This window comes from Palaemon carinicauda, chromosome 41, assembly GCF_036898095.1.
Source record: "Palaemon carinicauda isolate YSFRI2023 chromosome 41, ASM3689809v2, whole genome shotgun sequence".
Taxonomy (NCBI): Eukaryota; Metazoa; Arthropoda; class Malacostraca; order Decapoda; family Palaemonidae; genus Palaemon; species Palaemon carinicauda.
The window spans coordinates 50,384,726-50,404,513 of record NC_090765.1 but is presented as its reverse complement, the minus strand read 5'-3'; the positions used below and the strand labels follow the sequence as shown (position 1 = coordinate 50,404,513).

General features: G+C 37.0%; 2 long non-coding RNA genes across 2 annotated transcripts in view; both read left to right on the top strand.

Annotated features, from left to right (window-relative positions):
• The window catches only part of LOC137632629 (uncharacterized), a 29,949-nt gene extending 26,419 nt beyond the window's left edge, over positions 1 to 3,530 (top strand). Inside the window, exon 5 of the long non-coding RNA XR_011042066.1 lies at positions 1,532 to 3,530. This is a non-coding gene — a long non-coding RNA (uncharacterized lncRNA). The remainder of the gene's footprint in view (positions 1 to 1,531) is intronic.
• A 32-nt stretch (positions 3,531 to 3,562) lies between these two features.
• LOC137632628 (uncharacterized) lies at positions 3,563 to 18,924 on the top strand. The gene is made up of 3 exons (XR_011042065.1): positions 3,563 to 5,728; positions 6,606 to 6,710; positions 10,957 to 18,924. It is a non-coding gene; the product is annotated as an uncharacterized lncRNA (long non-coding RNA).
• The last annotated feature ends 864 nt before the right edge of the window (positions 18,925 to 19,788 follow it).

The following is a 19,788-nucleotide window of genomic DNA, read 5'->3' as shown; positions in this document are numbered from 1 at the left end:
ATGGAACATCAGAACTAGCAGCTCTCACGAAACCCGGAAAACATAGATTTCCTCCCTTCAGCCGAAGTACTCCTTTCCAGACAAAGCTTCCCTAGCTAAAAAATGAGGATCCGCAAAATAGGTGCTCCTCTCGGAAGATTATTCTTCATCCCCAGGATTTTTCTCCGTGTACAGTCACACTCTCAAGCCCCTTTTTAGCTAGAACTGCCACCCGCTCGTCTGGCCCCTTGGTTATCAGGGAACAAGGAGGTACTATTTCCATTCACGGTATCAGGCAACAAATCCTCTACTTCATTAAACATACTAATCCGGAATCATTTCCCCAGGCTCATGATATACGGACAGTAGATGCCTCCAACAATGACTTCCAGAACAGGGACTTTGATGATTTTAAAAAATATACGGGTTGGAAATCCCCTATGGTTGTCAAACGCCAATATCTAAAGATCTTACAGGCCCTTAAATACCCAACGATGGCAGAGGGGAGCCTTATCTCTCCCCATTAATCTCCTCTTCTTCCTTTCTTCCATCTCTTCTCTTCTCCCTCCTACCCGCCACTCACACCACGTCGCCGCTCTCCTTGGTAGTTCGTTAGCCCTATGATATTTGCCATGTTTAATCCCTATGGTTTAACTGTTATTGTAGTTACCGTTCCTTTAATGTTTAGATATACTTAGACATGTAAGGTTTGATGCCTTTTGCGATTCGACACTCAGTTGGTTCCTTGTCGTCATTATTATTTAACCTTACATTCCCTATGTCATTTGGCTGGTTGGTAATTGGACGATTACTTTATTATATCATAGTATTGTCGTACATGGTGATTGTATTCTCCTCATTATGTTATTAATTTATTGGGCTTGGAAGGCATTCTCTGGTACTTTTTCGCCGGCCGTCACAGGTCGACCCAGAAAAGGGATTTTGACGAAGGAAAAATCTATTTCTGGGGAGAGACCTGTGACGCCCGGCGAAACCCTTCCCGATTATTTTTGTACGGACCCACCCTTTCCTTGCCAAGCCATATGTTCTTGCAGAAGGATGACCTAGTGAGCGCGAGTGGTGGGTGTCGGTAGGGTAACCCAACTGTATTCTCTAGGGCCTGTCACGGCCCTCCCCCTTTGATGAAGGGATTATCTAAATGGAAGACAGCCTGTGAATAGTGTTTTACAAACGCCCTTGTTAGATATACGACACCAACAAGGTGCTCGCGCGAGGGTTGTAACCTCTGCATTCCATGCTTTTAATTTTCTCTGGTATATTTGGAAGATTTATATCAGAAAAAGTACAAAGAAGGACTTTTTCGCCGGGCGTCACAGGTCTCTCCCCAGAAATAGATTTTTCCTTCGTCAAAATCCCTTAATTCCCCAAAAATAGTCTTGGGAAATGTGGCCGTTTCATCATGAATGTTTATTTTTCATAATTTACTGTGCAAGGTTAGGAAGATTGTACCATGTATATTGTGTGAAACTTTAGGCAGTAACCTCCAATATCCATTTAAATTTTGTTTATATGGATGTAATTTTTCTTACAGATTCATTAGTACAGCTACTGAAGAAAATATCTGCTATCCAAGAAAAAATAAGGTGCAAAAGAGAAAGTACAGTACGGTCAATAACTGAGAAACAAAACCTCTGCTATACAAAAAATCGCATTTATGTTATTGGAACACTAATGGGATAAACTACTTATTACTCACAGAAAAGCTAGGATCTTCAAAACTGACAGAAATCTGGACTTGAGAAAAACAATTGTACAGAGGAACTACCTTGGCCAGGATAGGGGAAAATACCCCAATTCATTGAACAAGAAATAAGACCCTTTAAGTCCAAATTATAAAGGAATAAGCATGTAACAGATCTTGTAGACCACTGAAAACCATATTGTTTTCTGAGCATAAAATCAATAAGGCTATTTGGAGCTTTATATAAAGTAAGGCTTAGCAAAATATGTTTGAAAAGTGCATATGTGCATAAAAGTATAGAAGAACATGGATTAATGGAACCAAAAGGTAAAAGTGGTATTTGAATAAGGGAGTTTTTTAGTCCTGGCTCAGGCTATGTAAATTCTTACATTTTAAGAAATGTCGTCATTGAAGATATCACCGTGTGAATTAAAAGGGCAATCTAAATCACTGTCAAAATATACCTGCTTGGTTAGTCGCATGATAGCCAATTGTAAGGACGTGTGATCCAGTTGCATGGCCAATAAGGAGAGATTGTAGAGGCAGAAGGCCAATTGTAAGGACAGGTGTGATCCAATTGCATGGCCAATAAGGACAGATTGTTGACCCAGAAGGTGGCCAATTGTAGGGACAGGTGTGATCCAATTGCATGGCCAATAAGGACAGATTGTAGAGCCACAAGGAGCCAATTGTAAGGACAGGTGTGATGCAGTTGCATGGCCACTAAGGAAAGATTATAGGGCCAGGAGAAGGCCAGTTGTAAAGTCAAATGAACAGTTGCAAGGTCAGATAACTGTTGATAGTCATTACAAAGCTAATATCTGGCACAGATGAGATGTGAATGCAATTCCAGAGGAGAATGGTAGTTGAGTCAGATATGGGCTTATTATAGGGTTACATGACGTCTGGTTGAAAGGCTAGATAAGGCCGATATCGAGGTCAAATGGTAGCCAAAATGAATTCAACTGCAGATCTGGAACATAGAATAAGGGAAAAATTCAAATTAACCTCCACTCCTAGAACTATAAGTAGCCAAATGGAATTTGAAAGCAGGAGTACCTTTATCACAAGTGTCCCGGGAAAATTGTTAAATTGTTCTAGAAAATGACTACAAAAGTAGTAGAGAATATGAAGGAGTCAGTAAGCAGATATCAGTGTGGAAGAGATGTCAGTCATGGATCACTTGATGAAAATCATCACAGTTGAACTTTGTCATATTTACCTTTCAAATGACGTGTGGTTTTGGAATGAAATGAAGTGGGATTCAAGGATTGTAGAAATATATGCGAAGTAATAGGATTCATGAAAGTCAAGATTACCTTCAAACTTAATAACAAAAGGAAGTACTGTATGCGATACGCAAATATGTGGATATAAGAAACATTGTATTCCAATAATTGGAATACATTGTTTCTTATCCAATAATTGGAATACAATATTTTTCATTCAATTGACAACAAATGTAAAGCTGATAAAACTAAGTAACTGCAGAAACAAACACACTAGAAATTCATATCCGAGTACATGTAAAGATGAAGCAGCAACAAAAGAAAATGAACAAAATGAAAATCAAGTAATAAAAGTACTTGGAAGAATGATGCTCTTCAAGGGAAGGTCATTTGGTAGAGAAAGTATCAAGAAAAATTTTCACCTATCTAAATACACATCATACTGGAGTAACAAAACTGGCTGGTGGGGAATAAAACAATTTTAAATGACTTGTACAATATGACATTCCAAGGTCAGTTGATATGAAAGTGATCAAGAGAAATCAAGAAAACCCAATAAAGCTCAATTTCAGACGGGGCCCACATAGAAGAAATGACCAAAATCTGCTAGCAAAAAAAAAAAAAAAAAAAAAAAGAGCTGGCCTTAGGACAAGCCATGAAACTAAAAGGAGTTTACAAGATCACAACAGGTTGCCAAAACTGGCAACACTGTATTGTAGTAACTGTTGTTGTGCCTTGTAAAGTGATAAAAGTAAAATATAAGATGCATATTGGTATATGTCGCCTGCACTTTAATCATAGGTCAATAAGCTTTGCATCTCAATTGCCCTTGAACTTGTTCTCTAGAGTGGTCAGTGAGGACCGAGGGATAAATGGAAAATAGTTTAGAAATTTTAATGCATCCGCTATTTGAAAATAAAAATAACCGAAAACAACAATAAAAGAATACATCAGAAGAGTAATTAAAGACTCATAAAATCATGAGTAAAGGCCCTTCCATACAAGGGATAAATGCACGGCGCGCAGCCACTGCTGCCAATTTTGTTTGGGTGACACGGAAGTGTAGATGATGTCGTACTCAAGGAAACCACGGAATACCATCGAAGTGGCCGGGTTCGTTGTTGAGATACTGGATGGACGTCTGACTATTGTCTGACACAGCTCTGACTGCATTCTGGCCTCTGCCCGGTGCCTTTCCCAAGTCATACGTTCTCCTGCCTGTGCCAACTGTCTAATCTGGTAACACAGTTTCAAATCAAAAGAAATACGTGCAAATCAGAGTGCCCTCCCTGCTTTTGCTCCTCTTGTGTAAGGGGCTCTTAACTATTTTGTTGTATGGGTGACGATCATGAGTAGATGATGTCATAGACGAGAAAACAATGGGAAACCATCGAAGTACTTGTGCCTGTTGTTGAGGCACTGGGTGGGCGCCTGACTATTGTCCAACACAACTGACTCCACTTTGTCCGTTGTCTGGCCAGTCATACATCGCCTCTCTGTGCCTACTGTCTGCATTGGACTGTGTGATCTGGCAACACTTTAAAAGAGAAAGGCTTAAGGGCAAATGAGAGTGCCCGCCCTGCATTTGCCCCTTGTGTGGAAGGGCCTTAAGGCATTTTTTTGCAAATAGAAGACAAAATCTAGCCATGCTGAAAATGGGTCAGTGGAACATCTCTTTAGATAGATACAATAAGCTGAAGGAAGTACTACCAAGTTAGCTGTTGTAGGAGGGGAAAAATCAGTCAAAGGAAATTTTAAAGATCATTTAAAGATTCATAAAAGGAAGATTACATCCAAACTGAACAAAAGGAATTATGTGATAAGTGAATGTGGAAAGATAGGAGATTTTGTACAGTATTCCAAGTATTAGAATGAAATGTTTCTTATCCAATTGACAGAAAAAGGATTTTGACAAAGGAAAAATCTATTTCTGGGTTCGACCTGTGTCGCTCCGTGAAATGCTCCTTATAGCACCAAATTGAATTTGAAATTATTGGTACTCTGACATTCCAAGGCCAGGTATATGTGCAAGTGATCCAGAGGAATCCAGAAAACCAAATGAAGATAGATTTCAGACGATGGCTCATAGAGGAAATTACTAAAATCTACAGGCAAAGAAGAAACCAAGCAGAGAGCTGGCTGTAAGACAAGCCATGAAACTGAGAATAAGTATACAAGATCACAACAGGTTAAAGCTGGCAACACTGTACTGTAGTAGCTATGTTGTACCTTAGAAAATCGTATAAGTAAAGTATAGGATGCTTATTAGTATGTCATTTGCACTTACACATTCATGCTATTAAGCTTTGCATTGCATTGTGGTTATAGTGCCCTCTAACTTTTTCTGTGGAGTGGTCAGTGACGAGCCCGGGACAAATGAAAACTATTTGAAACTTTAAGGTATCGTACTCAAGAAATACAGTAACCCAAAACAACAGTGGAAGAATACACCAGAAAAAAATAATTAGGGTAAAGCAAGGTTATTTGCAGAAAGACAAAGTTGTACTGAAAATGGGTCAGTGAAAAATCTCTCTAGATAAGACACTGAAGAAAGTACTACCAATTTAGCTGTAGCTGGAGGGAAGAGTAAAAAGCAATATAACCTCAAAGAAAAAGCAGATCAGTTGGAATGAGATAGCGGAACACTCTACATCTTTGCAATCAAGTGCTTTACGCCTTAGCCCTATAAAAATTGGATATGGAGGAAGTCACTACAAACTAGTCTTCAATGGCATTCATATCTACACAGAGCACAAAAAGACAGTTGTAGAGCACTTGGAAGAAGGCTTATAGTCCATCGAAATGGGCTTCTTCATTGGTAAGTGTTAAAATATTTTGTTATAGAATTTAGTTTTTTAGGAGATTGTTTTAAATGGTGTACCATCCTGAATTTCAATTCCTTTAATATGCTTGCAAAAGTTAAACACTAGCAAAACTATGGTAAATCCAAGTAATGGAAAAACTGTCTAATTCAAGTATTACTAAATTAATCACGATTTGAAATGTGACATGTATGGTACATTGCCAATTTGAGTATTTGATGGTTTGAAAGTTTTTAGAATGCATTATCTAATGGAAGTTGAGAAACTGAAGTATATAAACACAAGATTATAGCCTACAGGAAATCTTTTTCCAGATAGAGACATTCTAAAGAGTAAAAAAAGCCTAGTTATTGAAATACTCTAGATTAACCTTGTTATTGTTGTCAAATTAGGTTAATTTTATGTATTACTCAAGTCTCGAGAATATAGATGTGAAGGCTCATTATAAGTATACATAGTTGACATAGGGTGGATAGCCTTTGCAAATAAGAATTAAGAACTTGTGTAAAAACTGTAGATTTAATCTGTAAGCCATTCATAGTTTTAGGTGATTGTAGTCTAAAATTTTTGCCATACTCATTTCCTGATAGCACCACCTTATAGTAAATGAAGTTTCTGAATTTTACTGAGACTACAGTATTTAAGATTTTAATTCTCTCCCATGATGATGCTGTGTTGGAAGATAGTCTAACTAATATTGTAGTTTGTTTTCGTAATTTGATGTTTCTGAAAGATTTAAACTCTCAAAAGTGTTTTACTTTTCGTAATTTGATGTTTCTGAAAGATTTAAACTCACAAAGTGTTTTACAAAAATTTAATGGTATTTTTGGTATCTATGGCTCATCAGGATCTAATGAAACTATTTTATTTCAGGTGGATCAGCTTTTGCCATTGATAGTTGTACAAGATGCTAAAATAAATGACTGAGGCCTGTTCATCATGTGGCCTATTTGTCGTCAGGGTCTACAACTTGCAGAGGTGAGACTTAGAATAAAGATTAAGGTGTTGTACATACAGTACTAACTGGAGTAAACATGAGCCTGTTTTTGATTAATAGTAAAATAGTCAGATGCAGCAATGAATTCTTAGGTTTTCTGCAAACACTGCTAGGTGGGTAGGGCCGAAAGGGATCAGAATTGAACGGTTATTTTTCTGCTTTATTAATTTATACAGATACAGTACATTAACTTCCTTACAATGATAATTTCACGTTACCACAACTGTTAATAATCTAAACGGACAGTGCTGCCAGAAGTACCATGCCTCGCAAGGTCAGTTAAATAACCATAAAGATATCTGGGACTTGATAGTGTTGCACGAGTGATTAGTTTATATTAAAGAGATTGGGGTTGTGTTTTTGGCAACCAATTTGAGACCCCCCAGAATCTCTGGACAAGCATTTCATGAAGAGAATCATATTGGTCTTGTACTAGTCGATGCAAAGTATAGTTCAGTATTTTTTTTGTGAAAATGTTTAGTTCTGACACTCATACAAACCGTACACTATTTATTAGGGATTATCCTTTCAGCGAAGCTAAAACTAACCATAAGACTTTTAACTAAGTGGAACTACCTAGAGGTGGGGGTTAGGAGGGGTAGCTGGAGTAACCAGCCACCCCTCTCAACCAGCTTTGGCTTTGTTTTGCAGGCAACACTTATGTCGGCCTTTAATTTGAGATAGAGCTCGTTGAAGGGAAGCAGAAATGCTGCCCTTAGTTTTGCCTCCCAAGTGTTGGAACTTTCCCATCTGAGGGCGAGTTCCTCTACCACCACTGTTCGGCAATCTTCCTGCTTGCGGGGAGAATTGCCAACAGTGGCAGCAGATGTTGGTCACCTTTCCTGTTTGCGGGAGAGGTTCACTTGTTTTGGTCTCCCCTTTGGGGGATTCCTCCAACAGAAATTGGATTCATTCCTGTCCTTCACGTTGACGTCTTTCTTCGGGTAACTCCTTCTGGGGGAACCCAGAGAACAAGCTACAGCTTCATTCTCGGGCAACGCTCGTTGTCGATCTTTAATTCGAGATAAACTCTTTGAAGGGAAGTAAAGAGTGCTGCCCTGAGGTTCACCTCCAGGTGTTGGCACTTTCCCTTCAAAGGGAGAGTCCCTCCTCCAGCCACTTTGACAATCTTCTGCTTGTGGGGAGAATTGCCGACAGTGGCAGCAGGTGTTGGTCGCCTTTCTCGTCCTCGGGAGAGACTTTCTTCACCTGTTTTTGGTGTCCTCTTTTGGGGGATCCCTTCAGCAGGAATAGGATTCGTCCATTTCCCGCTCTTCCTCTTCGGTGCAGTCCTTGCACAGCCCTCGTCTCGTCTAGACTCATCTCTCCCTGCAGACTCGTCTTGATCATCAGTTCACGATTGCCCATGATCATACTTTAGTTAGTGACCGCCGATGTTCACCATTTGCCAGCTTGCCCACGATCATCCTTCAGCACGCGCCACCGCCAACGTTCGCCGTACCCCCACGATCATCGTTCAGCACGCGATCGCTGATGTTCGTCAATCGCAGATTGCCGATCTCCAGCTTGTCGACTGCCAATCGCCAACTCTTTGATCGCCAATCTCCAGTTCACTGATTTCTAGCTCTTCAATCGTCAATCCAGATCGCTGTCCACCATCTTGTAGCTCACCAATTTCCAGTTCACTGTTCGCCAGCTCTCCAATCGTTGACCCATTTTTATGTTCGCCAGCTTGGCGATCGTCGATCCAGATCGCAGTTTCCGGGCTTACCAATCGCTGGCTTGCCAGATTGCTGACTTGCCAGCTTGCCAATCGACAATTCAACGGCTAGACGATCGCCAGCTACTTACTGATCGCATCGTTTGCTGTTTGCCGGCTTATGATCATCACCAAGTTGCTCAGGATCACACTAGTCAGCTCTCTTTTAGGTTGCTGTTAGAACCGGCAACCACTTCCAGCTTTTAACAGTTTAGCCTTGGATACTTTGCTGTCCGGGGTAATGACACTTCCTGAACGATCCGTTCTAACTGAGATCCTCGCTTCATTGCAGGATAGCCTTCCTGGGAGTCTCTCTTTGGAGAGTGCTCTCATCTAGATATCATAGATCATCTTCTCACATCTCTTGGACTTGCACTACTTCGGTACCCATCCCGTTTAGAGTTGAAGGAGTTTAACACATATTTCCTTCTTGGAACCTAACTCAGTACACTTCTTCGATGATAGGGGTAATGCACTAGGGCTAGCTTTGGCACTTAATACTCCTCTCGTCTTTTGGGTTTTGTTGGGTTTTTTTAGTTCACGAAGTTTTTATCTCCTCCAAACATGGAAGAAACTGCATTCATGTTAACAGCTGTCATCATCAAATCTGGCACGTTCGCGGACGTTCATCCCTTATGACCATACGTTCTTCACATACACTTCATTCCTACTACAGAATGGCTTACGTACCATGCGTCTCAAGGACTAGGTGGGGGCTTCTGCTGCTACCGCCTCTCTTGCTTCACATCATCGTATAGGACTACCTTGCAAGCTAATTTGGCATTCATAGGAACTGTGCTTGTTGCGCAGTATCCGGTAGAAAATCATATCTCGAGTGCAGTTGTAGAGGCAGATTCCTAGAATATGTTTTTCCTTCTGCATTAGGAGACACAATCTCATGGGATTACTGCCTCTCTCATTCTGTCTTAGAGAATTTAATTGAGTGCTGTCTAATGGGACAGCTATGGCTACTTAATTGCTAAAATTCCAGTTAAAACTGGGATGGGTGACCTACTAGAACACCAGAAATTGTCGGCAGCTTGTATGGTCCCGGTCCTTCTCCGGCCTATACGCCCTCGGACCTTTGTGTGAGCACCTTCAGCCTCCATCCGCGAAATCCTTTCCCGAAGAAACATATTTGCCCAACCCTTTTCTAGACAGTCTTGTTCGTCAACTCGGACAATGCCTCTTCCGTAACCGGAGCTCTCCTTTCAGCCAGATTTGTTAGAAAGGGATACTGTCTCTTCCTTTCTCATCCTCAAGTGAGGTTTTTCCAGTAATGAAAAAACCCTCCTACGAGCTCAAAGTACTTCGCTGGTTTTTTTTGCCAAGGTCAGAGTCCTCATCCAAGCTACAAGAGCATACTCTCTTCTCTTTTATCCTCCTTTGGTAGGTGAGAAGTGGTTTTCTTTATCCCTGCGATCAGAACTTCCAGTCTCACGGGAAGACACAGTTTGTCAAGATACCGCCGAGCTTCTTCGGTCTTTTCTTATTGAAGTCTCCAATTTTAGCCTCTCTTGGGAAGCAAGTTGATTAAACTGTCATATGAAGAGAAGGTTTGCAATCATACAAACAGTTAGCCCATGGCTTCTTTTACAAGTTCCACCACTGGGACATAATCCTATTCCTTTTTCCTGGACATCAGTCTTCAGCCTGTAGTGTCAAGGAATGATATGTCAGTTTATATAGCACCGGAGGTTTTTATAGGTTTTTCGCCCTAGGGTCAACCTTCCCCTTCAGAATCGGCCTCGTCTCTGAAGACTTCAGGACAACTGGCTGATCATAACAGTATCGAGCTCCTCTGAGACATCTCAAGTTTACCACGATCTGAGGATTGGAGTAATCTCAGGAGAAACCCAACTGTCATATCAAATACGGGTATCTATAGACATGGTCATCAGTCTGCAGATGAGTTATAGATTAGAAAAAATTGCACAAGAAATCTTGTAAAGTTAATTTTAAAAGATGAGCAGTAACTTTGTGAGTAGAAAAAAGGAGTAATATATTTAAAAGATTGCAAAGTATTTTATGTTCATGTGCTATCAAATTTAAATGCCTGTGTTTTTAATGAGTTAATACTAATTTTGATGACTGGATTTTATATAATAACCATGGCACAACTTCAAGAAAAAGCTTAGTTTTTTTTTTGTTGAATGATGGGGTTAATCAAGGATACTTTAATAATAAATTTGAGAGGTGTAGGTAAATGTTTGTACTGATAAATTTTTACGTGGAAAAATCTTGCAGATCTTAGATTCTAGATGGTCTTGGGAGAGTATAGCCAACGACGACAACAAAATACAACTAATGCTATTACGCCTACACTGTCTGTTATTACGTACAGGTCAAAGGTCCTTGTCCATTCTGTGTCCCTCCTGGCAAAAGGACCCTAGAACTCCTATGCTTAAGACCTGGTTAGTTCATCATTCTGTCTATATTAATACTTTATAAGCTAATAGATCTTCGTGTGCATGACATAATTAACTTAGTTTCTTTATATTCCTCAGGTAATCATCTTGGAAGAAATGGCTGTTGTGGTTCAGAAAACTTCAAATGTATATCTCAACATCTTCAAAGGAAATCTGGAAGATTCTGCAACACATGAAGACTCCTGCATCATTTGTTAGACATAATAGAAAAGAGGCAGTTTTGTTTGCAAGCAAAAACATGCCCTTTAGCATAAACGGTTTTGGAATACTATAGAGATTATAACCAATTTAGATCATGTAGGGGTAATAATTTTTTAACTGATAAGAATAATATAGGGTTATGTTTTTCAATTAGTTTGTATTAGTTGGTTTCATAATAGTAACCAATGACACATTGAAGTGCCCAAGGGCTTGACGTCATTGCAAAGGAAAACTTCGGATATTAATATCTGGTAGTTAAATATCATTGGTTTTGTATCAGGTATCAGACAGTCATTCAAGATACATTATCTCCCAAAAAATTTGTGGGAAATCCTGTAGGTAGTAGTTCAGTGTATACAGTACTTACAATCCCCCCATGAATTTACCATCACAATTTGATAGTTATCTATAGATAAAATTATTTTTAACTTATATGTTAATCAGATCTAAGGTAATTAATATAATTTACAGTAGTTTTTACAAAAGTTCAATTACTTAATTGCATTTACGAAGAATTAGATTTAGTTTCTTTGTGGTTAGGATAATGTTGTGATTAGATTCAGCCAGTCAAAACCTAAATTGGTTTGGCAATTTAAAGCAAAACAAGAAATCATTACAAATAGTTTACACGGTTACATAGATTATAGTTGAACTATCTTCCATTATGGTAGGGATTAGTAGGTAGGGTATTAATAATTATCAATCGATTATGGCAAATAGAATGATTTTCTCAACAGCCTCTTTACTTGTATTACTGTAATATTATCATTAGTAGGTTGTTAAAATTTAGTTGAATACAGGTGATATATGAGATGGAACTCTTCGATGGCCACAATCTTTGGTAGGAAATTTTAAATTATATTAATTCACAAGTTGGGAATTTGCCATAATTTTTAATCATTCGATAGGTTGCGTAGGTTTATATTAAGTTTGTCATGCCATGAAAATAATGTATCTTGATAACCTTTAAAGACATTTATTATCAGCAAATACTTTTGATACTGTTTAGTATCTTCTCAAGAAATATTATCATCATGGCATCTCTGTTTCAAGACACTGCTGGCATGTGGATGTTGCAAACTGAAAATATTAGTTTTAAGGGAGTTTGGTATTGATAAGGGTAATTTAGTTGAAAAGGGTATGAATCAGTAAGCAACCTTCATTGAAATAGCTTGATTGTTGGGTATACAGATTATAAATTAGCTAGTACACTGACTCGCATATTTGGTCATAATAATTTTGAACGTATTGGAAACTCGAACTGAATGTTATAATAACAAATGTAATTTGTTTGTGAATTACTAAAATTAAAATTAAAATTGCTGTTTCAGGGGGTAGTTTTATAGTTTACATAAAAATATTAAATTAGAGAATATTGTAGACGTGAATTAATGCATAAAATCGATCAAGTCTAGTTAGCCATTGTTGTCAATAGTTTTAGGTATTAAGATAAACTAAAATTTGTGAAAATTTAAGGGTGTAGGATAATTAATAAAGGATACGTTATCTATAAAGATTGAATAACATGAAAAGGGATATATTTTGACCCATTGGACATAGATAGGTACATTTTCTTGAAGATGAAATTAAAATCCTAAAATTTTTCACCAAAGCTCGATATATTTTATCGACTTGAAAAGGGAAGACTGGACCTATAGCAATGCTAAGCTATTTATTCAGTTACCAGTATAATGGTGTAAAGTACCTATTTATGTAGCCGCAAGAAGTGTGGGTAATTTTAGAACACTCGGGCACACCATTTTATCTTATTTCTCTTTCTCTTGTTTTGTTAGTTTTTATAGATTATATAGGGAATATTTATTTTAATGTTACTGTTCTCAAAATATTTTATTTTTCCTTGTTTCCTTTCCTCACTGAGCTATTTTCCTGTTGCAGCCCCTGGGCTTATAGTATCCTGCTTTTCCAGCTAGTGTTGTAGCTTGGCTAGTAATAATAATGATAATACAGTATATCAGGTAGTTACAAGGATTAAAATCTTGAGTTTCATTTAGATTTTATTTAGTTACCAATACAGTATAATAGGATATAGTAGCTGTTTGCATAGCTATTTAAGTAGGTAATTTCAGGACAATATATCAAGTAGTTATAAGAAGTAAAATCTAATATGATGAGTTTTTTGTCCAGGGAATAAAGTGATTTCGGTCAGTGTTTGGTGTTAGATTTTATCTATGGATTATTTTACTTCTTTGCAAATTAGAAACTTTAATGCCTTAAGAAATTTACTAGTTTTACTTATAAGACTTGTAAAATTTAGTTTCCAGTGCCACAGTGTCTTGAAATTCTATTAGGTTAAGGTATGAATAATTCATATGCATGTTGATGTGCTTCACACAATTCCCATCAAACATAAGCTTTTCATCAAGTTCAAAATTTAAATTTGGAAATTAAAATGATGGGAAAATTTTGTAATACCAATTTTTATATCAATTTTATTGTACAAGGACTTCTGAATTTCAACTTATGCCATTTTTTCATTGTCAACTTAAAAGGACATTGTGTGTTTGTCTTGCTCAATTATCAACAAGTATTTAGGCCTAGTGGGATTGATTATATAAAGTGTCTCCATAGGTAGTCTAGATTATACAGTGGGGCTCTACAACCTAAGTTCAAGATATTTGAATTAGCTATAGTACTGTATCGTGTTGTTAGCCAATTAAACATACTTTTTTTTTTTTTTTTTAAGAGACAATAGTATATTTGTGTTTTGTTAGCCGATTGAACAAATAGACTGTTTTAGGTGACAATTGTTAGAGCGAATAGTATTTTTGTGTTGTTAGCCAATTAAACAGTATGATACTATTTTAGGTGACATGTTAAAGACTAGTATTTTTGTGTGTTAACCAATTAAACATATAAAGATTATTTTAGACGATCATTAAAGAGAGAGAATATTATTTTTGTGTTGGTAGCCAATTAAACAATTAGGAGACTTTTAGACAACAATTGTTAGAGAGACGAATTAGTATTTTTGTGTTAGTCAATTAAACAAGTAGGAAACTATTTTAGACAAGAATACTCATTTTAACTGTAAAATGTTAGCTATAAATACATGTGTAGGCCTATTCAACAAATGTTTCAAGTTGACTTTCAAGTTTAATTTTGAATAGATTTTGATTAGGTGATATTTTGTGTTAGGGTTTAGTTTAGATCTTTTCTTGTCCTAACTTGCAAGTAGAAAGACTTCTTGCTTGGAGACTTGAAATCAAACGGAGAATTTGAGCAATTTCTTTAAACATTACTTTGTAGATAGCATTAAGAATTATTGTCCTTCAGTTCTTGGATAAGTTGAAGTTCAGAAGTTCACTGATATGAAATGTGTAGATAGAAAAACTTGGAAAGATTGTAGTTTAAGAGAAATTTGTGAAGACTTAAAAATAAAGAACTCCTTGGAGTCAGCATTGCAATGGCCCAAGGGAGGTTCTCGGCAGGGAGTAACCAGCCAGTTATCAGCTTCGAAGCAGATTCAGAGACCCTTTTTCTAAGCTGTCAGCTGATTGGCTGAGATGGGAAAAGTTTTTTGCTTCTCTTGTGATCTTCCATATGCATATCTATTTTCTCTGTCCCTGTTGAATAATGCTCAGTCCCTTTCGGGTGTAAGAGAAAACTGCTATGCACAGGAGTTCAAGGGTGTTGGTAAGGTTATCCTTAGAGTCATCTCTTACTTTCTCTCTAACCAATGTCTGAGATATAGTATGTAGGCAAATAATTGTCTGTCTTGTAATGTATTTTTGGAACATGATGTAGAAATTGTAGAGTTTTCCCAATCAAATTTCTTTGTAGCAGTGTCGAAGAGTAAGTGCCATGAGAGTTTCCATTTGTGATTTATATATGAATAACTCATGAGGAACGCTACTGGGTTTAAGCTCGCCCTTCAACATTCTGCTTTCAGCTTTCCTTGAAATTTTTCACTGGATGTTTTGTTAGGAAAATGTGTTACTTGCAAAACCTCATAGAAAGCAAAACCAAGAAATAATTAGATTTATTTTTTAGAATTTTTGTCATATCGGTAAATATTTTAGATTTTGTAATTGTTACAGTTTAACCTGAATATTTTAGTGATTGTTTCCTGGCCAATCTCGTGTTAAATTTTGTGATATATGGAAAAAATTACCGTGAGAACTTTGTTACTGTTGAAAACGTACTTTGCCTAATGTAAATTTGATTATCACATGCTGATTTTTTATGATAGGTTACATGACTTTGTTTTACATATAAGTATCAGTATATTTCTATATCTTTCCAGATGTCTTATTAGGTTGAAATTCGATTTAAGGAAAAAATTTGGTAAGTGAAAAGTTATTCCTCTGGTCGTGGATATAGCAATACTTTTACCAACATGGACACACATTGCCCCAAGCAGGTGCTTAAATATCTTTTCGTCTTAAGCTTTATATCCATTGAATGTACATAACATGGAGGGATAAATATCATGATGGCCAATTTTAGAAGTCTGTGGAAGAACTTTGAAATTCATAACAAAGTCAGTAATTAGACAAAAGTTGGGTTGTACAGTTGATACTAATCTTGCGAGTTATCTAGATTGAAGTCTTTGCCCTAGTTAGGTCAGAAACAAAATATCCGTCAAGTGTTTTTGGAGAGAATTGTATATTAGGCTTTCATAGACTTGAGGTCATGACATCACCAAATACCTTGTAAAAAAAATTCTGGAACTTTCGTTGTTTTGGAAGCTATCCAGTCCTCATATTGCCTACATGAAACTTGGTGCAATTTTGATGAAATATAAACTAAGGAAAAGATAGTTGCCATTTCTTCTGAGATTTATCGAAGTCTTGAATGTTAGCTTTGGTGATGCTTTGTCTATTTTACAATGCAAAAATCATTCTAGTTGTTACCTGGAATCCTTAGAGGGTATGCTTGCATAAAAGGTGTCAAAGTTCTCGTAAGACCTTCGTGTCGGCCTTGGGACACTGTTTGTGCTTAAGTAATATCATATAGCAATGTCTTTATAGCCTTGAAGAAATCCATGGCTTGAAATGTCATGAAAATTGCCTGTTGTTATTTTAGATAATGGTTATTAATAGAAATGGTATTGCTTTCTCAGTTACAAAATTGGATGTTAGTCATTGTGGCATTCAGTACTAACTGTTTGTTTGATTTGTAAAGAGGTTTTATAGGCTTTGATCTTGCACTTTTAGATAGATTAAAGTTTAATACTATTATGGTTAAGGCATTTAAGAAGATTGTGATTCAGGACATCATTTTAATAGTGGTGTTTTATCGGATTAAATCCTAATTTTAATGCATTAAAAGCATTATTTTTAGACACCAGTTGATAGTGTTTATTCGTCTGTAATAGCAGTCTATCATGATTGATGATGATTGAAATTCATCCGTAATGACATAGTATGATGAGTTCAGACGTTGTTCTATTGCTCCTGAAGTTTGTTTGCATTGTGGCCATTTCTAGACTTGCGCCTTGCCACATGTCTGACATGGGTTAGGTTTTTGGCCACAGGATCCCCTTTTCAGGCATGCAAGTGTTGCCTTTTTAAGGCAAAATGTACAACTGGTCCATGGCAGTAACCCAGTTGTTGAGTGTCACTACCCATGTTATATGGTCGCTAACAAAGGTTTCGTGGGTAGTTGATGGAATTTTGCGTATCTTAAAGGTTGATCCAGCTTGTAATCTCCTGTTGAGGTCATCAGTTGCCCTTTTTTATTTACCCATATAAAATTTGTTTTTGGAATTATCCTTTGAGCATACGGTTACATGACCTAGCCAATATAGCTAGCATTTGGTCAAGAAAGGCTTCTATGCCTTTGCTTCCAGTTTATTCAAGATTCTCATTCAAGGAAGTTAACCTTTTCAGGTAAAGCCCATAATTGTCTTGACAGTAAAAATGAAAATGTTAGTTTCTTGAGATGGATCTGATACAGGGTCCAGGCGTCTGCAACTTTAAGGAGACTAGGAATGCATTTTGCTTCCTGTACTTGCATTTCAGGGGCCATTTTTAATTATTCTAGAATACCCTGGTCCTTGGCCTGCCAAAAGCACATGATGCCTTGTTTACTTTCTCATCACAGATTCATCAATCTCAGTTGTTGATGAAACCATGCTACCAAGGTATTTAAAAAATAGTACCCCTGCAGCTGTGTATCATTAATAGTGAAGATGGACACATTCTGATTTAGTTAGATGTACTATGGCCTTATTTTTCTGGTAATTGTCTGTAAGCAAGCAAAATGCCTGGTATATTGAAGATAAGATTTATTAAGGTGTTTTGCATGTAGTAAAGTTGGCATGCCAAAATGGTAACATCATCAGCATATTGCAGGTCAACCAATGGGCATGTTTATATTTTCCTTATGGATATGTAACCATCTGTTTTGAACAGACTACCATCTATTTGGTATTTCATTTACTTTTCTTTCCCTCAAAGGTCATTATTGAGTAGAGGAACCAATTGAAGGACGGACCTCAAACGTCACGATGTCTTACTCCCATTTCAACAAGGAAGGATGAGCATCCTAAGCATTCAATAAAAGATCTGAAGTATTAAGAAAAATTTACAAATATTGCAAGTGTTGACTCTGCCATAGGAGCTCCCATGGCATTGTGTCAGTCCTTGGTTAGGTAGATACGGACTGCAGTATGTACAAGTCTCTCTTGCTCACAATATTTCTGATGTATTTACTCCATAGTACTGTACCATTAATCCATCTGATGGTCCCTTTTTCCTTCCCAAACCCTCACTGGGGGTCTGGTATCAGATTCTGATGTATTTAGTGCAGCACAAGAGCATACCTCTAGAAGAAAAATACTTGATGTTGCAGTAGCTTCTCCCTCCTTTATTCTGATCTGTAATGGATCTTTGCTGCTAATTTTTGAGAATGTAACCCTCATGCTTGAAATATTTTTCACCTGGAATGCTGTCGGGACAGCTTTTGCCTTTTTAATGTATTTTATTGCACTTGAAACATAGTACAATTTTGAAAGTTTTTCGAGATCCAGGTTGATTAGTAAGATATCAGAACAACAACAAACTAATTAATAGCATTAATAATGATTCAGTGTATCATTCAAATGCTCCTCCAAGTGTTTTATAGAATCATTAAGTGTGCTGATATGTTTTTCTTGAGCCCAAAAATGGATATATGCCATTTATAAAAGCCATTCCTGTTGTTTTGATCAACAAAGGCTCAGATTTTCTTAACCCTTTCTATCCAAAGCAGTGCTGTAGTATAGCTATTTCATTTGAGCCAGTGCAAATGACTGGGTTTGCGAGAACTGCATCATTGGCTTTGTTTAAACCAGTTTAAATTAAAGCATATAGTGAAGAAAATTGCTGCCTCTGTAGCATCTTGAATCAGTTTGCAGAATTTAGCCCTATTTGCATCTTATTCAAGAATGTCATTTAAAGAAAGGCCCTCGGCCATTTGAGCTCAAAAAGGACCTCTGCTTCTTGTGTTTCAAGTGTAGCACAATTCAGTATCTATGATGCATCCTACTACTGAATTAGAGGTCGAATTTTATAATTAAAGATAGGTCTCAATAGTTTGATTTATCCGAGGCATTAGTTGGGCTCTGCCTGGTTATGACTTAGTTTAGCATGTGCCAGTGCTTGGATTTGAAATGCTTTGTTTTTTTTAGCTTGTCCTTGAGCCGAGATATTTTGTTTGTAATGATTGTTGTTCTTGGAACATAGGGAGAGTTGTCCAAAGCCATCAACATTCATATTGATGGTGCCTAGTCATTCACCAGCATGAGCATTGAAGTCTCCTTTACAAAACACCTGTGTCAGCTCTGTGGAAGGTTTGGGATAGCTTTTATTCAGATGTTTGATGGCGTACACAGTAGTACACGGCAGTCTATTCCATTATTATTATTATTATTATTATTATTATTATTACTATCCAAGCTACAACCCTAGTTGGAAAAGCAAGATGCTATAAGGCCAGGGGCTCCAACAGGGAAAAATAGCCCAGTGAGGAAAGGAAATAAATAAATGAGAACAAATTAAAACAATAAATCATTCTAAAATCAACAACATCAAAAACAAATATGTCATAAATAAACTATAAAAAGACTATGTCCGCCTGGTCAACAAAAAAGCATTTGCTCCAACTTTGAACTTTTGAAGTTCTACTGATTCAACCACCCGATTACAATTTCTAACTGGAATTTAGCATCTATTTTGTGGTCTTATGTTATATAAAGACTTGCTGTACTTGTTTGTCAAATCTAATTTTGCTCGTCTTTTTGCATTTGCACATAACCAAATCAAAATTCGTCATATCTAGTATTACTTGCATTCATAATACTGTATTAGGTTGGCAACTTGGTATTTGGAAGAAGTTAAGGATTTGAAAGACATAGCTGATGATTTTAGATTTCCAGTAGGCCTTTATTATGGGACAGTCAAACCTATCTTCGTCTGATTCATAAAGTATTTGTTCTGTTTAGTTTTTGGCTTCAGTAAGTCAAGCTAGACTTTGGCAGTTTTGGATTAACAAACTATTGTAGTTTGTGATATCTTTTAGTTTAGGATCTGCAAACCTATTCTAGTTTGTGATTGCTTTCACATTTTGGGATATCTTTTGAGTCTCAATATTTTAAAAGTTGCATGATTTTTTTTATGCCTATCAGTTCTAGATTTTGTCACTAGTATTCAAAAAGTTTTCTTGCCACACTTGTGCATTCAGGAAGTGTAATTTTCAATACAACTT